This window comes from Amblyomma mixtum, chromosome 3 (genome assembly GCF_055824585.1).
Source record: "Amblyomma mixtum isolate Tamu chromosome 3, ASM5582458v1, whole genome shotgun sequence".
NCBI classification, from domain to species: Eukaryota; Metazoa; Arthropoda; class Arachnida; order Ixodida; family Ixodidae; genus Amblyomma; species Amblyomma mixtum.
In genome coordinates this window covers 241,779,230-241,796,175 of record NC_143014.1, presented here as the reverse complement: position 1 = coordinate 241,796,175, position 16,946 = coordinate 241,779,230, and the positions used below count along the sequence as shown (strand labels likewise).

Sequence of the window (16,946 nt, the reverse complement as noted above, 5' to 3'; positions counted from 1 at the left end):
AAATCCTTTAACTAGTTTCAAGAGAGAGTTGTTACGGTGTTTCTTTCAAAGAACGTTAGCCAAGTGGAAAATTAATTCTTAAAACTCTGGACAAAATTCTGTACAGATCTAAAACACAATACATTCTAATGAGTAAGTTTGACATATATTCTAAAAAATCGCAAAAGCAATTTTTGTAAGGGGAGACTCCGGGCGTTGTGCTTTTTATGTTCCGCGTTTGCTGCCGCTAACGTCTTGGTGGCAATTAGGAATGAGCACGTCGAGGCAATGGCATGTTGTGTTCTCTGTTGAGACTATGCTGCTTTCTGTGGTGAGAAGGGGCAGCAGAGTAGCTTGGGATGTGAATGTGTGCAACACGTTCCCACAACGGTATATACACTTTCGGTGTGATTCGGCCTTGTGCTGGGATAGAGCGTTCAGAGTAAACGTGGTTTAATGGCATCCTAGTCAAAATCAAGAAGAAATGGGCTTGTGCAGGCAAGTAAAGCAGGCGGTGGGAGAAAGGTAGGCAGATGAGATTAAGAAGTTTCCAGGGATACGGTGGTCGCAGCTAGCAAAGGACAAGGTTAATTGGAGAGACATGGGAGAGGCGTTTGCCCTGCAGTGGGCGTAGTCAGGCTGATGATGACCTGCTGATGAGGTTGACAAAATTTTTGCGTGATCGTGTTGGTTGCCTGTCTTAATACCTTGAGTTTGTCTGTGCTAATGCTGAAGCCAAAATGGCAACCCTTCAGAGAAAGTTGACAAAGCGGAGGTGATGGAGGTGAATCAGTCTAGATCGTGCACGTGGGCATGTACTGTGACAACGCGAATGTAATAGTGGATACTCGCGAAAAGGCCGTGTGCTGCGTAGCCTTTTTTTTTTGTTTATGTATCCATCATAGCTATCAGGCGCCATAAACTCGTTCCCATTCCAGGGCCACAGAAGCGCTCACTTACGCAGGCATTCTGCTAAGAAGCCAGCTAGTAAATGTGTTCACATGCAACTCAAACGACATACATCGAAGCATGCTGACAGAAGCTTAGAGAAGCAGAAGTCAATTGTCTTTATTGTGGGCCTGCGAAGGCATACTCTGTCATTTTACTTTTCTGATACTCTGTCATTTTACTTTTATGAAACCTCACATTTTTGGTGATGGAATTGAAGACATTCTTTATTCAGAGATACCCCACTTTTCCCAAGGGTCTCTAAGCAGGGGGAGGGGGGGTGCAACTTGGAAAAAAGATCTTGATTATTACAGCACATTTGGTTACAAGACAGTCCGGTGCACTCTGTTAGGGTTTGTGCAAAAATGAATTAATGTAAATGTTCATTCACCGAACCGAATTTTTTTCACCGATTTCACATAGAAACCCCTTCATAGAGCTGCTGGACGTGTAAAGCATTTTTCATTTTAATGGCCATGAAAGCAGACAGGTTATATACACCTTGACTTTTTGCCAAGGCTTTCTTCACCCATAAGTTTATTTTTATTCTATTTCTGCAAACCGTAGTGCTCCTTCATTTGCAGCTAACAATTTTCAATGTTCTGATCGTGATTTTTAAGCGCACAGGGTAAGCCTTATACTTCCCATGCATTTTAGGCCATGTTGAGGTCTTTTTCAAAGGTAACCAGGCTGCATGGTTTGCTTCTAGCTTGTACAGTGGAGCCCTTACAGCTTTCCTGAAGTTGGAATGGTCGTTAAAGGTAAGGCCTGGGGGCCTTCTTACCTTCTAATAACTTTTGATCTTTAGGAAAGGCACAAGGGCTGCACTGTGCAAGCTTGAAGCAAGCCATGCAGCCTGGTTACTTTTGACAAAGACGGTACATGTTTCTCACGAACTAATAGGAGTACCCTAGTAATATATATATTATTTTGTTCCAAATTTCATGCACTGTTTACTGAACTATATAGAATAATTGAAATGTGTTCAAAATTTGATTTTTAATGAAATTTCTACCTGTAGTACATAAATTTTGGCTTTCTTTGCTCAGTTGAAAAATCAAAACGGAAAAATTGCTGAGTGAAATTGCTTAATTCTAGTTCAGTAGTTTCGAACATTTATGTAGATGGTTGCAAAAGAAAATCTGCTGTCAATCTTGGAAGACATTGGAAATAATGGTACCTTTGTAAGAAATAATATTTTGAGATAATTGAGCCTAAAGTGAAAAAAGATGTGAAAAAAATTTTTACTCACACAAACACATTCATAGTCATTGATTTAATAGCCCCCTGCTTTGTAGTCCCTGTCGCAGTCATTTTTTCGCTTTTGGGCTTGTCGTTTTGCTTGCTGGGCCTCTTTTGTGAGCTGTCTTGTTGCTCGGTCTGCTAAGTACATACGCTTGTGGTCAGCTTTCCTCAGCCACTTGATGGTGTTGCGCCCTGGGTTCAATGCACACGCCTTCAAAACGTTGGCCCGTGTGATGCTACCATCATTAAAGGGACTATGAAACAAATTTATTGAGATTATGTAAAGATAGGCAATCCATCACTCCAGCGCAAGAATTTTTGAGCTAGCATCAATAACAACGAAGTTATAGGCGATTAAAGATCACCCTCCTCCTCTCCCCCCTCAACTCGTACGCGCGGGGCACCATAAAAAAATAAAGAAAACAGCTCCGGGACTGGGCTCCGCCCATGAAAACGTCATTCGCTGACGTTCGGTTTACAACTTCCGGTTGTCGCACTCGCGAGGAGCAGCGTGCGTCGGCAGCGTCTCTCCGGTCTCGGCGCTTTCTTGGATTGCGGCGCGCGTCGGGTTTCTTTGCTAGTTGGCAGAATGGACCCGGACCTGTTCCCGGCTCACACAATGTTTTATTTTTTGTGCGCTGGTTCGGCCGTCACACCGATGCTGCCAAGTCTTGGTGTGAAACACCGTGCATATACTGAGCCTAGCTCTCGAATGATGTTGGACACCCGGCTGCGGGATCGCAAAATCGCGCCGCCCGACTTAGAACACAAGGAACATACGGTATTACGGTCGTAAAACGGACGGGAGAGTCAAAGAAGGTCGGGACCGAGTCTGCATGTCGAAGCAGCAGCCGAATGTGAACAGCAGCAGTACGTAGCCGTCAGGCCAAGGCCCTCCGCGACAGCTAACGCTTCGAATTCGTCCTGTGCCCTAAGTAAATGTGGCACCTTTTTTTAAGTTCTCGTAGATAAAATTGTCTTCCATCGCAGATCATATCGTGTAAACGTCCATACCGATCGCTGTAAGCTGGAAACTCACCTTCCCGGCGTGAAGAAACAGTGTCGGCAGCGACTTCGGTCGAAGCTTCAGCTGCTTGACATTCATGCCTGACTATCGAACGAGCGCTGGGTTATAGTAGTAAGCGTCAGGTGCGAAGTGTCGACCGCAAACGCGGAGTCTTCGGCGTGCGTGCGACGCTGGCAGTCCGATGCGCTCCATCCAGGCTGCTCGCTCACGCACGTCTCTAGGAGTAACATGCCTGAGTTCAACACCTCGCCAGTCACTGGGTTTGCAGCCGACGACACAGCAAGGCGTATTCATCTTGGGCGGTCGAAAAAGGCACTGCTAGTGGCTCCCGAACTCGCGACAGAAAGAGGCGGCAGAGGTAAATTAAAACCATATGCGCGAAGGCAATGCCCTCGCTCGCGCTTGCCCCAGGGGGTCGCGCGGCAGCTCGAGCAGACGATTTTCACCGCTACCGGAAGTGTGCCCGTGACGTCGAAGCTGCGGCGGCTCTAACGAATGACAGCGTGTGGTGGCCTGCCGACGTCATGGGACTAGTGACGTCTATCTTCCCGGTTTTGGTTTCAGAATTGCTCCCTACGAAGACACCAAGCGGCCCGCGAATTTTGAAAAACACGGTTTTTAAAAATTCATAATAAATTGCCGGCTGAGTTCCGAAGACTCACACTTGGTGTCAATGCTTCTGAGCATCACTTCTAACATTTGCAAGCGGCTTTTAATTCTTTTCATGGTCCCTTTAAATGGAAGACCAACGTCCAGTGCTGCCATCCTTAGGGTCTGAAGCCTAACAAACACACGCGCTTTGTCACAATTTTGATGAACTCAACACTGCCACCGCACTGTCTACACACAAAACTCTGTGTAATTGCGGCACAAATGCCATCCATGTCCATTAAGGGATATTCACTGCCGCTCTGTAGCACATCCTCTTCCTGGAAGCACACAGAAATTCTTGGAAGCTTCAATGCCGAGGAGCTGGTGCGTTCAGCGTCTCATTAGGTCGCAGACTTCCTTTTGCTTTTTCACGATGAGTGTTACGGTTGCCGAGAAATTCACGCCTGACGATGGCCTTCTCTGCCCTGGGCATCTCAACTTATCAACAACAACCAACACCGGCACAAAGTACAATACTCATCGGAATGGAAAGCACTCGGACGCAGCTGCATGAAGGTCGCAGAAACATGGAAAAAATGTGCGCAGCGTCTCAAGATTGTCTTGTCTAAAGGATGGATGGATGGATGATAATGGCTTTACCCTTCGTATCGGGCGGTAGCTTGTGCCACCTAGCCTGTACTTCCCCCATTGTTAAGGGATTTTTCTTTTCCCTTTCTTTCAATTTCGCTCTTACAATGTCTAGTTTGGTTATCTTTTTCCCCTCCAAATTCACCCATCCCTTGATTTCCTCCACCAATCTTCCAAACTCCCCTTCACCAGTGTCACGCCTTTCCCATCCACTCGCCCCTCCTCCCCAGCAAATCCCAGCGCTATCTCTAGGTCTGTTGTCGTCTCCTCTGGGACGGCTGGGCGGAGTTCTGCACACTTCAAAACCAATTGCTCTATGGTCTCCGTTTCCGGTTTACAAGCAGAGCACAAAATATCCACTTCAAATTTGAACCTATAAGTTTTTGTTCTCAGAGTCTCTGTCCTAGCCGCAAAAAGCAGTGAACTGCCCCGCGAATTATCAAATACCTGTTCTCTTTTGATGTCCTGTTTTCGTGTCCTATATATATCTAGCGCCAATCTTTACTGCATTCCTTCTTTCCCCATCTTTCTTTCTGTCTCCTTTACCTCCATTTTCATGTTAGTGTTTTGTTGCGTCCCATCCCTTACCTGCAAATACTTCGTTCTTAGCTTTCGGGTTCTATTTGTCCATTTTGTGTTAATACTTTTCATGTATAGATACTTGTACACCTTTCTTGCCCACCTTGTTTCCTCCATTTGGGTTAGTCTCTGATGGTATTTCAGTTTGCTGATTGCTTCCCAAACCTCGAATGACGCCCAACCCATATCTCCCTGGACTCCCTCATTCGGAGTATTCCCATGGGCTCCCAAGGCTAGCCTTCTTACACTTCTTTGTCTGACCTCTAGACTTGACTATTTCTGATTTCATCACAGGACTGCATTTCCAAATGTGAGGCCCGGTACCATGATTCCCTTCCATACCCCTCTAACCACCTCATACCTGTTATAGTTCCATAGTGCTCTATGTTTCATAATGTCTGAATTCCTTTACCTTCATTCTTCAGAAGCCTCTCATGCTTTTCCAGATATTTTTTTCCTTCACTTAGCTATACACCTAGATACTTTTAAGTTCTCATATGGTCTATCATAGTGTCCTGTATTTCTACTGGGTCTTCTCTCTCATCATTATATACCCTTATCCCTGACTTCTCTCTACTGAACTGGAGTCCTAGCTTGTTGCCCTCCTCACCACAGATCTTAACTAGCTCCTGCGGCCTATCTCGCTTGTCTGCTAGTAGTACAATGCCATCTGCATACAATAGTCCAGCCAGCACTTGGTTTACCTTCTGACCTTCCTGCATATAACTCACGCCAACTCCTACCCTACTCTCTTCCAACCTCTTTTCCATTTGACTCACGTATACCATGAAAAGTAGGGGTGATAGTGGGCAGCCTTGTCTTAGCCCTCTTTTAATTTTAGCTGGTTTTGTAGTTTCTCCCTCCCAGGTTACTACCACCTCATTGTCTGAATATACACGTTGTAGATAGTCAACCAGATTTCTATTGGCACCATATCTCTTCAATTGGTCCCAAAGTTTTTCCTGATTCACATTGTCATATGCCCCTTAATGTCTAAAAATGCCATCCATAGAGGCCTCCGACTTGCCTAAGCTATCTCTATACACTGCGTTATGACAAATAGATTGTCCTCCAACCGTCTGTCCTTTCGGAAACCATTCTGCAGCTCTCCCAAGATCTCCTCACGCTCTGCCCATTCTTCCGTTCTCATTTTCACCGTCTTCATTGCTAGCCTGTATACAACTGATGTGACTGTAATTGGTCGGTAGGATTTGATGTTGTCCCTGTTTCCCTTGCCTTTGTATATTAGTCTCATCCTGCTCACTTTCCAGTCTTTTGGAACGTCTCCTCCCCCTACTACTTTTTCAATGATCTGTCGTAATTTCAATTTGCTTTTTTCGCCTAGTATGGTAATTAATCTCATAGGTATGCCATGTGGTCCTGTCGCTGTTCCGATGGGAGCCTTGCCTTCTATTCTGTCCCAGTCCCCTGCTATCCTCTCCCTAAGCTCTTCCTCGCCTGTCCCATTGCTATCCCTGCTCTCCTCTAGTCCGTCCGCCACAGGCTCTGCAAATGCTGCTTCGATTGTTTGTCTGATAAATTCTTGTGCTTCCTCTCCCTCTATCCTTTTTCCATACTGTGTGGTCAGTGTGTGTTGGATGCTCTCTGTCCTCTTCCCTTGTAGCCTTATGTGCTCCCAAAACCTCTTTGCAGCATTCCTATCTTTCTTATTTACTTTCATCATCCACTGGACTCCTGCCTTCACTATTTTGACTTGGACTAATGCCACTGCCTCCCTTTTGCTCTCAAGGTATTCATTCCATTTTGCATCCACTTTGCCTGGTGGGGCCTCCTTTTCTTTGCAAATCTGTGTTCCCTAGGTGCCTCTTGTTTTCGCGCTATGGCTGCCTTCACTTCCCTGTCCCACTGGCTTTTTGGTGTGTCTTCCCTTTTTTCTTCCCTTTTTGCTTTGGGCCTTCTCTAACTCCCTTTGAAAAACCCCCACTAGGGCATCATATGTCCAGTCCCTATCCGACTGCTTGGATACTATGTCTTCAATGTGTCCCGACACTACCTGCAGTTGTGTATCAGTGAGGTTATGTTTGCTTTCCCTCCCTTGAGTTCCTACTGCTGGTATTGCCCTACCAAATGTAATTTTGATTCTTCTGTGGTCACTTCCCAGGCTTTTCATACCTTCTTCGTCAATTTTCATGTCTTTTAACCTGTCATACAGTTTGTGTGACATTAGGCAATAGTCAATAGGTGAGTGCGAGTTATTTCTTACCCATGTTACTTTCCCTTCGCATTTTATTTCTGTATTAACTATTACTAGATCATGGACCTTGCAGAATTTTCCTAGCATCTTCCCCATTGCATCTGTAGCTCCGTCAAAGTATTCCAAGTGAGCATTCATATCTCCCAAAATGATTATTTCCCGATGCGAGCCTAAGTGCCTGATATCTTTAGACATACACTGGAAATGCCCTTTATTCTCCTCACTCAACTCACTCCCTGTTTTCAGGTATATAAACCCTATTATTGTTCTTAGACTCCCCACTATGCACTGGAGCCATAGATGCTCTCTGCAGGTCTCTCTTACCCTTTCCCAATCTTGCCCCTTTACTAATGCGCCCAGGCCTCCACCTTTACGGTCTTTCTCTTTTCTGTTACACCCTATCCAAGTGTCACCTGCAATGTGTGGCGGTTTTTCCATGTCTCTGGTGAGTTTCCACAACCCCATATACCCCAATGTTTTCAGATTTTAGTTTTTCTTGGATTTCATCCAATTTAATTCGACTTCTTCCCCCCTTGTACGTTAATGAACCCAACACTGAGATGTTGCTTCCTTTTCGTTCGCTGTGCCCTTGTCCTGCCCCTCCTCCTTTCACCTTTGCTGTCTACTCCTTGGCCTGCAGGAGTATCCTGTGTGCCTGTAAAAAATCCAGTGCCCTATGGCCCATCCTATTCCCAACCTGCCATCCCGCTGGCTCTTTGTAATGGATGCCATCTGGGCAGAATGGGGGAGAGTTCCTGTCTCCGTAAATCACCCTCTTGACATTTATCACATCGCACCTGAGGGACTTTCCCATCTCTCTGATTACTGAGTTGGCCCTCATGACCTGGTCCTCAATGTATGGGCCCTGTCCCCTGATCTCCGGGACTAAGCACAGAACATTGTGCACTGCCTCGGAGGTTGCCCTGAGTTTTCTACTCCTGTCTGTATTTGTTTTAAGAAGGTTTCAAATTGGGCTACTTGGTAGTTAACATGGTCACACATATTTGCGCTTTTGAAAAGACGGGACAAAACAGGGACGACACACGAGAGTTTGTGTTGTGCACGAGTGTTTGTGTCCCATCTTTTCATTGCACCCGAGGGTTTGTGTCGTCCCTGTTTTGTCCCGTCTTTTCAAAAGTGCAATTATGTTTGACCATGTATTTGTTGTTCCCAGGTGCTTCCCTCTATCCTGCAATACATCACTGAGCCCTGCGTGGAGTACCACGAGGTTCTCACCTTCCATGTTTTCCCAAAGCTTAGCCTTGGCCCGTACTGCCATCTCTCTTAAAACACCCACTCGAAATGTTCTCGGCCTGCACTTGCTCATTGTACTTTACCGTTTTTAGCAGTGCTCGTTTCACTGTGTGTATATTTGAGCTTCTTACTACCCAAACCTTCCTACTACTGCCTGGCTTTGCTTGGTCTACACCCTGCTCCTGTTGCATATCTGGTCTTGACCCCTGGGTTTGAGTTTAAGTTGAGTTTATTGACGTTTTTAGTTCTGAGTACAGAAAACTAAGGGCCGGGAACAAAAGGTATAAACCGGTACCTGGCTGGGTCCCCTGACCCCATAACAAAGTTCATAGTGATGCACTCCGAATAACCAAATCATAAACTAAGGAAGAAACACATACAAAGCACTTAGAACGAAAACAATTCAACATGATGTTTGAACTTGTGCACAACACTCGTGCGAATATTTAAACACAATAAAATCTGTTCCAGCAAAACCCTGTGCAAAATCCATCAGGAGAGACACTTATAATCAATAATGCACAACAAATAAGTATGACGAACATATATCAAATATAGTCCATTCCACTCAAAAACAATCATTACAGAAAAGTCACTCCCCCTCTATTACCACGGTACTTCTGTTCTTCTCTGCCTTTTCCGGCTGCTCGCCTCTCTTCGGCGCGCTCCACACTGTTGCGTCTGCCCCCCAGTCTGTTATGCCGGCTGGCCGTCCTGCCTTCCCCTGCTCTGCCTCCAATCTTTCTGCCTCTCGTTCTCAGCTCCTCAACCTGCCTTTCCAATTGGGCTCTTTCCTCGCTCAATCCTCGCTTGAGGGACTCTACCCTGCTGCTCCACTCCCTCTCGATTCTAGTCTCGGATTCTGCACACCTCTCCTTTTCCTCCCTCAATTCAAAACTTATCCTCTCCATTTCACTCGCCAGTTGTTTTTGCAACTTCGCGACTGTTTCACACAAGTTGCACACAAAGCTTGTCCCCTCCGCCTCCATCACACTTTCGAACCCCGTCTCGTCCATGAAGCACCATCTTTTGCATGACTTGCATTGGACGAGGTCTTCTCCTTCCTCCTTGGCTTTTTTTGCCGGACGCCCGATGTTTCTCCTGAGTGAAGGGCCCTGCTCCGCCAATATACGCTGTCTACATGCCCGAGATGAAAAACACCCACAAAAGAGAAGACACACCCGTCAGAACAGTATCCTGCACGTCCAAGACCAAATTACACAAAAAAGGGAAGGAGAGAGAAAAAAAAAAGGAAAAACTTCTTAAATAAAGGCCTAGCACAAGGTTCACGGCTAACCCTTCATGGGTCCAGTGCTAACCTACTTCCCCTTCGCTAACTTCAACTCACTGAAACCTACTTCCTAATCTACTTTCCTAGTCCTACCACCTGTTTAAATGTGCCGCCGCTTTCTAGTCCATAATCAACCCCCCAAAAAAACAAGAACAAAACATAGATGGTACTTAGCTACGAATGGATCGATGCTGCGACGGCTCCCCGGTTTTTTTATATGTAGCTTATTTCAGAAAAGCTTTGAAATCAGGTGCTGGACTTTTTGGTAGCAAAAATTGACGATAAACGCGGAGGGTATCCGGAAAAGGGGCATGGGCGCTCACTACATGGTTTCGGGAAAAGCATTTTGCAGCCTAAAATATGGCTTTCTGAGGAAAGTGCGATCGTGTAATATGTGTAGAAAGAATTGAACTTCTCAAAGTGCAAAAGAAAAAAAAACGTTTTTGGATGACAGGCCTTTTCAGCTGCACTGTTAAGGGCACAGGCTAAGGTAAAATTAGAAAAAAAAAACGTTTTTTTTTCTAATTTTACCTTTCCCTGTGCCCTTAACAGTACAGCTGAAAAGGCCTGTCATCCATGCCCGACTCCTTTGCTGGAAGAAGCTAAAGAGCATATGCAGAAGACTGCAAGACATCCTGAGGCATGTGTATGAAATATATAGCACGCAGAAAGTGGCACGAGACAAATCGAACATGTGACACGCAACATTCTCTAGAGTTCAATAAGCACTTTCATCTGGGCGAGTTTGTTCATAACAGCAATTAAAGGAATAAACTTGTGCAAAGGGATTGAAGAAGAAAATGAAAGAGACCTGAGGACAGGACAGACTGCTCTGTCCTGTCCTCGCGTCTCTTTCGTTTTCTTCTTCACTCCCTTTGCGCAGGTTTATTCCTTTAGTTGCTATTCCCTGGAGTGGCTCAGCTACTAAAAGGGCTCCTTCACTGCATGTGCTGCTTATTCATGTGTAGTCTGTGCATATGTTCTTCATGTGAAATTCACATCAAACATCTATTCCTTATTCAAATCCAAAGAAGTGAACGTATCTGCACCCTAGCTGTGGCTGCTTGAACCACGAAAGATAACAATGTATCTGTTTCCTGCAAAAATGGCAAGGAATGGAGCTGAGGACTAGTGACGTGCAAGACAGGTATCACTTCAGTTTTCTTTCATGTGGTGATCTCCTGATGGTGTCGGCCATTTCTCATCGAAGTGCTGTGGGGTCGAGAGATAGTTTACAGAGCATGTGTTCAATGAAGCCGCAAAATTTCTTTAAAAGTTCTAAGTACTACTTGAACAGCACCATATAATGGAGGCCACTCACCTTTTGCAGTTAATATTTTTGCTGTATTAGTGTGCATTTTGAGGCCACTGCTTTTCAGGCATTGAAAAACTTGATTGACGAAATGTACACGGTACAAGTCGTGTCACACTTCCTTCACAAAGTAAGGTGTTGGGCATCCCTAATTGCCACTGGCTTTCACACAGGTACTTCATAAATTGATAATTTGGCAGTCACCATCCTGCAGCATAGTATAGTTTGCATCTACATTGGTAAACAATACATAAATTTACCCCAATACACAAATTGTAAACTAGGGCCATGCTCTGCGTGTGAGTTAAACCTGTATAGCATGCAGTGAAATACCACCCGGATGAATGCCAATTTATCAGTTAAACATTTTCTGGAACCTCATGTCCATCACACGTTATATCTGGTAGGCTGTAGTTTGTCTTCATAACTTCAGAATGACTTATGCTGTCAAGAAGAGTTCATGCGGCTATATGAAAGCTGATATCACTTTAATGCCCCTTAAATTTCTTATTTAATTTAGATATTTAGCTTATTGCTTTCAGTCTGGCTGCTGTTTGTATTCTGTAGCTCTCCAAGGATTCACATCAATATTTTTGTATTGGTGCTCTGTAATTCGTTCAACTGAGGTTTCACTGTGCTCCGATGTTCACCAGTATTGTGTCCATACTGCCGGTGGAGATTGGTATGCATTTTCTACACTGGGCTCAAAGAAGTGTGATAATGTTTTGTAAGTGAATGTGTATAATTGCTGTGAAGTAGTAGTTGGAATGATTGAGATAGGCAAGTGCCATAAGACAGTGTAATTTTTTCAATAATAAATACCACATTGCGCTTAGCATAAAACTAGTCTCATTTATTTATTTATCTACTCTGCTGTTTGATGCAAATGATATCGCTGACACTTAGCTGTGCTGTTCCCTCCCTGCTTAAAACTAGGGGAGGGCTTTGATGTGCTTGGCACAGCCGTATAAGTGAAAGTGAAAACTGGTGTGTAATTCTTCTGTGGTTTATAATAAAAATGGTCCATGCATGGTGTCTCTGTGAATATGCTTAGTAATGAAAGAAACAAAATTCCTTCACAGTGCAAGCTCATTATAATCATACTGTGGTCGAGGTAGCAGAACACTGCTGTAAAAATTGAAAATTCAAAAATATAATCTCGTGTATGTCAACTCAAAGTGAATGCATAAGGCAAAAGTGCAGCTCCAGTGGCGGATCAGGCTATGTAGGTATATAGCAGCCAATAGCTCTGTTAATAACCTTGTCGGTGTGTGCGGTTAAGTTTTGCATTTGATGCAAGCTACTGTAGAGCAAGCCATAACACATGCTTGTGAGTAACACCACATGGTTCCTATGTCTTGTTTTTCCTTGATGGTGCCATTTTATTATTCTGCATTACTCGAACATTGCCACACTTGCTGCTGGTGCCTGGTAATCCTTAGGGAAAAGTAAACTAAATAAGTGAGACTAGCGTAAGAAACAGTATGAAGTATGTCGGATGTAGATGCATCAGCATGTGCAGTAGGTCCCTATAGCCTGTTTCACATGCCAGCGAAAATGCTAGCGAATCCTGTCGCCGCGGCGGAAAAACCTGTTTTGAGTCGTCGCTGCGACAAGCGGCGAGGTTTCAACAAGTTGGAAATTTTCGCTGCGACGCGCCGCTCAATCGCTCAGTCGCCTGCATGTGAACCGGCCTTATCATGGGGACTGTTGGGTTTGGGATGCCCCCCCCCCCCCCCCCCCCTCTTGCCTGGGTGGATTAAGGCAGCGGACCCTGACCGGCGAAGGCCGAAGATGCGGCGGGGGCTGGCAAAGACGGCAGCAGCGGCAGAAGCAGCGGCGAAGGTCAAAGAGGGGTGCTGTAGCGTCTGTGATGCCTCCCCTCCTGCCTAAGTGGATTAAGGCAGCGACCTTCCAGGACCGTGGGACCACGGTGGCAGCGGCGAAAGTCAAAGACCGCCGAAGGCCTAAGATGCGGCGACGATGGCGGCGTCCCGTGGCCGAGTCGACCCTCGGGTCAACGAACAGAGGGGTGGTGTGCTGAGTGAAAGACAGCAGTGTTTAATTACTGAGCCTCTACCCTCTCCCATCAACCGAGCTACGAGAGAGCGGGACAGCCAGCACCGCCCAGCCGTGGGTTGTACCTCCCGGGTCCACGTCTGCCCATGCGATTGGACGTCATTCTTCGGAATATATTCCCCAGACAGGGATCTGGGGAATCCGTGCGTTATTTAACGGGGCGTTGTTCTGAGGACTCCAGAGCACTCCTGTTGACTCCTGAAGACGTTCTCTTTCACTGAGAGTCCCTCTCAGTTGCTCTCTTATGTAAATAATGTAAATATTCCTGCATAAACTCCTCCCTTCCTTGTTTCTTCTCGTAACCCCGTCTCCCGTCCTTCCTCGTCCCTTCTCGGGCCCGACCACGCTCACCCGATCCTAATAGGACACAGAAACACCAGTGCCTTGTTACGTCAGTGTGCAAATCTACTGAAAGGAACTCCCGACAGCCTTCTCGGCTAACTCGCTGCTGAGCCTGTGCGGCTTATTTATTATTCAGTGCTTGGCAGGTACAGCAAGTGTGGCTTGGTATGGATGTCAAAACTACTCTGCGTGTAGACGCACATCAAATCTGGAAGGAGCTCCTCCGTGCCAGCGTGACACCTTTTTGCGAGCGAGTAACGCATACCTTGGAGCGCGCATCTCTGCTTACCCGCTGCTGTGTGCGTGGACGTGGCTTCTACGCGTGCCGTGTCGGCCAGTCGTCGCTTTACTGAAGTCCACACAAAACAAATACGAGGTTCATGCTTCAAGTGCAAAAATTTACAGTCCTGCGAGCGGCGCCGAACATGCGAACGGTCGCACAAGTGACGCTTGTCGCAGTAACGCGCGCGGTCCAATATTGAGCCTGGTGCCACTCGCCCGTTAAGAAGAGATGCGGCGAAATAAGCCGACAGTCATAGATTGCTCTCCTGCGCGCATTTGGCGATAGCTTTAACGTATTTGCACGAGATCGAAGTGCGCTCTGATCCCAGCTGTCGCAGTTGTTTATGCGTGCCCACGTTGCGATAGCCAAGGCGAGTACCAGCATAACAGCTGCATAAGAGTTTCTCACGTTAGAAACCTTACGGAGGTGATATTAGATGCTAGGAATGATGGAATCGTACCACCAAAAGTGGCGAAAATAATGCTCTCGGTGTGACTTTTTCAACATCCGCGGAGAATCGCAATACGTCCAATCGTCCGGCGCCGATCGTTACAGCTCGAAGGACATTTTTGAGACAATGTGTCACTCCGTCGACATGAATTGGTGCAGATTTATTTTCCTGTTCACATTTTCCGTATTTTTTTTTTTTTTTTGCGGCTCTATGAGCGTTATACAAACGTGATTCCGAGGGGCGTCTGCTACTGCACCTCCACTCTTCGTTTCTTGTCTGCGCCGCCAGGTGCCGCATGCATTTGTTAATTCGCGAATACGACACTAACATTCTGGAATCCTTGCTACATTCAAAAGATATGAAAAGAAGCAGCGAATGAAAATAAAACTATTATACATGCAGAGTGATGATTAAAAAACTGTAATATGTGCTAATCTTGCAAGTGTAACAAATAAAAATTACAAGCAGAGTAGCGCGTGGCCACTCGCCGCGAGCATCTCTTGCGCCACAGCGTGTCGCCGTTGCTTTGACTTGAGCGCTGCGGCCGTCATTCTGCAACGGCCAGTGAATGCAGGAAGACTCTCTGTACGTGGGTAGTCATTTATTGTCCCTGCACTGACTGCCGCTGCGCAGCCGTACTAGGTGAGCACCGTTTCTCAATTCTGCGCTTTCCTAGATGTTCGTGGTGATTTAGCAGCATTCCCTCAGGCAAACTTTCGAGGAGTCTCGCTTCTCGAACCGCGAGTTCGAACGCCACCCTCACAATCCCATTGTGATGCAGGGCCACGTTTCACAACCTATGACAATCGGCTTGAGCCTTTAGCGCTGAGCGCATTGCGCCTCTGTTTTCAGAAGCTGAATGTTTTTCATATTAGGTGAGGAAAAGAACTGCGAGCGCTGCAGAGCGCTTTAAAAAGGGACCTCGCGTTCGGGTGTTCGATACCGGGCGCTTTTTTTACATTCGGCTGCTTCCCATGTGTCGCGCTCCAGCATGCAGCGGGGCGCGATTAAAGAATTTGTCTTATCTCGTCGTCGAGAATAGATGTAAGCACTAAATGCACCGCAGGAAAAGCGTATATTGTAGAACTGCTTAAAGGCGGTGATAGCCGCAATGGAGTCTCAAGAGCCTCCGTGGTTACCCTCTTTTGCTTTGGTAGATTTTATTTTTGCGAGCGAAAGCGTGGACGGCGGCATCTTTCCCGGCTTTCTTTGTGTGGCGACGCGCGTGGCAAGATGTCGCCACGTGCCGAAGTAGAAGGGGTGGCGCCAGCACGTGCTGCACAGAACGCTGGGATGCTCGCCTAGGCCGGACGCCGCCGCCGCTGCGTCGACCAGCCCGTCGATGCAGCTTTAGGTCGTGGTTGTGTGGTAGAACACGAAGTGATCCAAATTAATCATGAATCATGCTATTGCGGCCCTTTCTAAAATGGGATATGAGGCGAAAGCAACTTCCGCCTGTGTTGCTGCCCCGATTACTGTGGTTTTCATGTCATAGGTGACGTCACGGGCATGCTCCCGCAGCTTCCATGGTGGAGCACGACCCCCTCTGGCCGTGGGGTGGAGTTGGAGAGGCGGTCGGCGTTCGTAGGGGACATCGCGCGTATGCCCAGTACATTTCCGGTTACGACGATTTCCGATGACGTCTTTAGTGTTTATTTTGAAGCGAAAAGCTTCACTACTCGCACCACAGCCGCGCTTCGCGTAAGCCGTCGGAGCCATGATTTGCCACAGCTGCGCATGCGCGAAACCGAGTGACGTCACACGCGGCACGAAAAAAAAAATAAAATACAGTGCGCCAGGAAACTCTCATATCTCGGTGGGCAGCCGAACCGCGCCGTAAGGGAAGGAAAATGAAAAGAAAATTGGTTTTAAGGAAAGGACGCCTGTCCCTCATATCTCGGTGCATACCCGAACCGCGCCGTAAGGGCCTTAAGGAAAATGAAAGGAAAATTGGTTTTAAGGAAATGAAATGCCTGTCTCTCATATCTTGGTGTACACCCGAAAGGAATGGACGCCACAGTACATGTCTCTAAAGCAACCTTCTAAGACAGCACTGTATTCACTACACGGGCGTCTCCTCCTCTGTATAGGCAGTGTGTGGACGGCCGAACGCCTGCATCGTTATCGTGGGGCTTCCAGTGCATTGTGCGCCAACTGCGACAGCCATGACGTCAAACCAAGCACAACTGCAGCTTTTCGCTTGTATATCCAGGCTTAACCAGAGCTAAACCACTGCCTAATTTTTTTCATTTTTATTTTATGAGTGTTTATGTGTTTTTTATTATATCTTTATTACTTGGGAAATTTTTATATTTGTTATTATTATTTTTTGTTATTTTTATTTTACAGTGGTTTCAATAATTTTCAGTTACGTCATTAATGACTAAGATATCAGTATTCAGGCTAGGACATACTACACCACCGATGACGTCATCAGTTTGCTTGACAGTGATAGTATGACAGAATTTTGGCCAGTAGTATGAGCATTAACGGCTTTTGCCTTTTTTGCCTTAAAATTTACTGCGCAGAACGAACGGATCAAATATTACACTTTTAGTGGGGCGTATACTCGCCCTGTCCGCCCATTTCGGAATAAATACGTCGCCGCTGGATTCTTTGGCGCGATAGCTTGCTGAAATGGCAGCAGTTCGCTTTTCTTTCGCACTCTCTCGTCCACAAGTACAGGTTTAAGTGTACCTTAG

The 16,946-nt window shown here is 46.3% G+C and overlaps 2 protein-coding genes across 16 annotated transcripts in view; both read left to right on the top strand.

The window, feature by feature from the left end:
• The window catches only part of LOC149354180 (uncharacterized), a 320,413-nt gene that overhangs the window by 119,705 nt on the left and 183,762 nt on the right, over positions 1 to 16,946 (top strand). The window lies entirely within an intron of this gene.
• The window catches only part of LOC149354181 (uncharacterized), a 99,341-nt gene that overhangs the window by 5,610 nt on the left and 76,785 nt on the right, over positions 1 to 16,946 (top strand). For 2 of the 13 annotated variants that reach the window (XM_089583120.1, XM_089583121.1), the window contains exon 1: positions 12,839 to 14,886. The exons of the other annotated variants lie outside the window; for them this stretch is intronic. The gene's annotated coding sequence lies outside the window, so the exon portion shown is untranslated. Of the gene's footprint in view, positions 1 to 12,838; positions 14,887 to 16,946 lie in introns of those variants that run through there. 13 annotated transcript variants of the gene reach the window in all.